The sequence below is a fragment of the Canis lupus genome, chromosome 4, assembly GCF_003254725.2.
Source record: "Canis lupus dingo isolate Sandy chromosome 4, ASM325472v2, whole genome shotgun sequence".
NCBI lineage: Eukaryota > Metazoa > Chordata > Mammalia > Carnivora > Canidae > Canis > Canis lupus.
In genome coordinates, this window is record NC_064246.1 from 13,163,349 (window position 1) to 13,168,747 (window position 5,399).

A 5,399-nucleotide genomic window follows, 5' to 3' on the forward strand; every position below is an offset into this window, starting at 1 on the left:
CTGATCCTTATCACTGAACGAAATGTCAACAAAGCAGATGAGGTTTCAGATAGAATGTAATGGGGGTTGTCAGGAGATGTGATGATTGGATAGCTTGGGATGGTATTGTGACAAAAGTGGGTAGTTTGCTAAAAGGCTAACTAAGGCTTCATTATCTCTATGATGGAATGCTCCTGAATAATTTTAAGGAAAGTCATCATATGGCTGTGGAGATTGACGAGACACCGGAGGGAGGACAACCAGCTAGGCATTTATTGAAATGGAAGACTTAACAACTGATGAGAGCCCAAACTAAAAAAAAAAAAAATCACAGTGACAATGGAAATAGAGGAAAAGGTAGAGTGGACTTGTTGAGTTAGGTGTGGTTGGAGAAGAAAGTGTCAGGATTAACACTGAAACTTTGGACTGGGTAGAAATGGAGAGATGATACTTGATTGGGGAAGATAGCTGAGGTTAAGACGTCAGGAGGAAGACAGGGTGGAGCTCTTCAGTAGAGAGAATGCGGCTCAAAGGACAAGTGGGGATTGGCAACATGCACCATTATAGAGGTGGTAGCCATGACCTTGGGATTCCACAAGACCACTCCAAAGATAATGGAGTGAGAAGAGAGTGCCCAGGATAAAATCCTGGGAACCATGAGAGAGAGAAAGACATCAGTCAATGAAAGACATGAGGAAGCAGAAGCCATGGGTAAGACGAAAACCACTTACCACAAGGAGGCTGGTGTTAGGAAGGATGTATCTTTTAAGACAGTTTCAAAAGAAAAAGTTTTGCCAACAGTATTGAGTGCCTCATAGAGATTATGTAAAATTATACTAACTAAATAAGTACTTTTTTTAAATAAGTACTTTTTGTCTGACTTTTCTGCATGTGTGAATAACAAAATAATTTGTTTCTGTTAAATAACCTAATGAACCTAATATTTTTTTTCAAAATCCCTGTATAGCCTTCCCTTCTACCTTCCCTCTTTGTTAGAGAATCAATATGTATTTGTAATCAGTATGTAAATACCATCCTTGTGCCACCCCCATCACTATTTATCACTATTTCACTACAAAAACTATTTATTGGCCCCTTACCATGTGCTAACCCTGTCCTGTCCCTGTGGCTTCAGAGAGAAACAGTCTCTGTCTCAAGGCTTACACAGTCTGTATTCTTGTCATCCATTCTTGTCACCTTACACTAAACAAGTAGAAATCACAAGCAGGCTGTGGGGGAATGCTGGACCAGAGGGCAGCACACAAGCGCTGGGCAGGTGGAGAGCAGAGAAAACAGCGGGAGCCAACCTGTCTGGGATATTTGCTTCCCCACTGCTTCCCCTTGACACTCCCCAGACTCAACTACCCAGGCTAAGGGGTACTTCCCTTGAAAGCCCATTCATCCTGCCTTTCATGGAGAGAGAAATAATTAATTGTGATGTTCTTGTACCTGGGCTCTCTACCCTGGGGCTTACCCCACTTCCCAGCACCCACCCAGTCAGGGACTGGGTGGACTTTGGCATTTCCCAGCACATAAGGCAGGCAGTCCTTCCAGGAGAGGAGGACTTCACAGGCTAAAATAACCAGATACGTATTTAGAAAGAAAAATAACTTAATGATTACAGATTTCCTTAGAAGCACGTGTTAGAACAAAAGACAAAGAATTTAGGGATTCCTGGGTGGCTCAGCGGTTGAGCGTCTGCCTTTGGCACAGGTCAGGATACTGGGGTCCTGGGATCGAGTCCCGCATCGGGCTCCCTGCATGGAGCCTGCTTCTCCCTCTGCCTGTGTCTCTGCCTCTCTGTATCTCTCGGGAATAAATACATAAAATCTTAAAAAAGAAAAAAAGACAAAAAATTTAAAGTCAGTCTAAAATATATACATAAAAAAGACGAAAAAAGTAACAGTGTAAAAGCAGAAATGATTTTAAAAAGAAAAACAAGTGCAAAAAATGTTATGGGAAATAAAATAGATTGGATAAATATTAAGAGGATCCAACTGAGGAAATTAGCATATTGGAAGATGATATTGAGGAATTCTCAACAAAGGAAGGTGGAGAAGAAAAAAGCAAAAGAAAATATAAAAATATATTTTATATAAAAATATATAAATATTTTTATATAAAATATAAAATATAAAAAATATATATTGCTTCTTATATAAAGCAAAAGAAAATATAAGATGATTTTAAAATATAATCTTAAAAGCCAGATGATATGAAAGAATATAATTGTGGGGTACCTAGCTGGCTCAGTTGGTGGAACACATAACTCTTGATCTCACTATTGTGAGTTTGAGTCCTACACTGGATACAGAGATTACTTTAAAAATTTTTTTAAAATAAAAATCTAGAAAAAAGAAAAATATAATTGCTAACATATGAGTACAAATAGTCATCAAAGTAGAGAAAAATAGAAAGAGGGAGGAGTAAATATTTGAACAAATATTGGAGACAAATTCTTCAAATAAAACAAGGATAAAAGACCTAGAGTCAAAAAGCCCATAAAGCCCCAAAATAAGAAATTAAAAAAAAAAAAAAAAAAGACTTTTCCCTGGATCTATTTGAAATTTTAAAATGTCACATGAAAAAGAAATTCTAAATCTTGCAGAACAGCAATATATATGTTTTAAAAAGGAAAAAGGATTAAGGACCTAGAATTTTTTAGCAACTGAAATATGAGGACTTGGTAAAAAGATTCTCAGATGTTTAAGGCCTCAGAATGTTTACAACACAAAGACCCACCCTAAAAACAGTTTTAGATAACATACAAATAAAAGGAAACAAGTGTAAAAAGTATGAGATATATGAAGATCTTCAAATGTTTGGTAATGTTTGTGTTTACCTTAAAATATCTGTATTAGTTTTCTCTTGCTACTGTAACAAATTAGCACAAATATAGTGGCTTAAAATAACATAAATTATTCACAGAATTTACAGAATCTTACAGTTCTGTAGGTTAATAGGACAACACCTGTTTCACTGGAATGAAATCAAGGTGTGAGCAAGGCTGCATTTCTTTCTGGAGGCTCTAGAAGAAAATCCACTTCCTTATCTTTTCCAGCTTCTAGAAGCTGCTACTCCATTCCTGGGTTTGTAGACCATCTCCAAAGCCAGCAACCTTGTTTCTCTCTAACCATCCTTCCAGCAAGTCATATTTTCCTCTGACTCCTTCTTCCACTTTTAAGAACATTTGTTAAGGACTGTTGATTAGATTGAGCAAACCTGGACAATCCAGGATAATCTCCCCATCTCAAAGTCCTTAAACTTAATCACATTTGCAAAGTCCCTCTTGCCACACAAGGGCAAAACATATTCACAGGTTTCAAGGATTAGGATGTGGACATTGTTGGGCGGTCATTATTCTGCCCACTATAATATTTATATACTAGGGAGGGCAAGAGAAAGCATATCCATAAATACCCCAAACTTAATAGTTTAAACATTAAAGGCACGTGAGAGCATGCCAAAATGGCAAGATATATAATGATAGGGTTAAAAGAAACACAAAGAAAGGTAGTAGATTTTGAAATAATTAGTTGCAATTATAGAAACAGATCATTTTAATAATTAATAATTATAATAAATGTAAGTGAACAGAACTTGGCAGTTAAAAGAGGTCATCATATTGTATAAAAGCAAAACTGAAATCTAGAAACCTTGTTTAATCAAATGTAACATGCCATCAAATCTAAAATGTATATTATATTTTGTAAATCTAAGTGAAAAAGAAGAAATGCAATCCATTAGATCATAACAAAAGCTTTCTGATCACTTAGACTTTATGCTAATTTAAAGAGCTCTTTTAGATTTAGACACGTAATTTATCATACATAACTATTATGTGCATATAAAAAGTAAAATAGAAGCAAACTAAATTGATTAAAGTGTTTCCAAAATTTTATCACATTAAAAAAAATGTTTTTTATCACATTCACTCAACCTTATGAATCACCTTTCCATTTGTCAATATCCGTACAATACTATGGTTTGTGCCATCAAGAGCATTGGTGATTCAGCACTTCCTAAAATAATCTAAAAAGGAACTGAAAGCTGTGGTCTGGGCTCTTAGGATAGTTTCACAATTATGTAGAGCTGATCTGTTTTGTTTACTTTGATTTTGTGAATAATGCCAAACATGTTTGACTCATACTTTCTCTACTCCTTTCTCACAAACATTTGGTTCTTAGGGGCTAAGAGAGAGTCCACTGTAGTTTCGTGGAATTTTTTTTTTTAAAGATTTTATTTTTTATTTATTCATGAGAGACACAGAGCGACAGAGAGGGAGGCAGAGGGAGAAGCAGGCCCCATGCAGGGAGCCCGATGTGGGACTCCATCCCGGGTCTCCAGGATCACAACCCCGGGCTGCAAGTGGCGCTAAACCGCTGTGCCACCGAGGCTGCCCAGTCTCTCCTGGAATTTGATTCTGAGCCAGTGAGCCAGTGACATTCATTCTTCAAGTTTTGATTCAGATACTTTCTTCCTTTTTTTTTTTTTTTTTAAGTAAGCTCTAGGCCCAATGTGTGGCTTGAACTCACAATCCCAAGATCAAGAGTTGCATGCTCCACCAACTGAGCCAAACCAGTGCCACGATACAGGTAGTTTTGATGCTTACGCATGTTTAGACAATGATATTCAGACCACCTGTCTGACAGATTGTTAAGGCTCTATTGATTGTAAGTCAAATCTGATTTCAAAGTAGTTTAAATACCAGATTTTATATATATCTTAACCTCTATAAACCATTGCATATGGCTTTTACAAGGACACAGGGCTTATGAATACAGAGTGTTTCAAAGTAAAAGATGAAAAAAGAAGCAACAAACAAATATTAACCAAATGTAAGCAGGTACTCTGATGTAGACCTGCATGTCCAGTATGGTAGGCACTAGCCACATAGGGCTACTGAGCACTTGAAAAGTGATTAGTCTGAATTGAGATGTACCATAAGTGTTTTATATACACCAGATTTCAAAGACTTACCACAAAAAATAAGGAATGTATGACACCTTGTTGATATTTTTTTAAGATGTTATTTCTTTGTTTTGAGAAGAGAAAGGGAGAGGGCATGAGCAGGGGAGGGGGGCAGAAGAAGAGGGAGAAGCGGACTCCCCTCTAAGCAGGTAGCCTAATGATCCCAGAACCCTGGGATCACAACCTGAGCCAAAGGCAGGCACTTAACCAACTGAGCCACTCAGGTCCCTCACTGATAATTATTTCTATTATAGTTTAATTGATAAATTTTTAATATATTGAGTTAAATAAATGTATTATTAAAATTGATGACAAAAAATAAAATTGATGTCACCTATTTCTTTTTACTTTTTTATTTATTGTATTTGTTCTTTTATCTTTTTTTTTCTTTTTTTCTATCTTTCCTTTCAGTGTGACCACTAGAAAATTTGAAAGTACATGTATTTGCC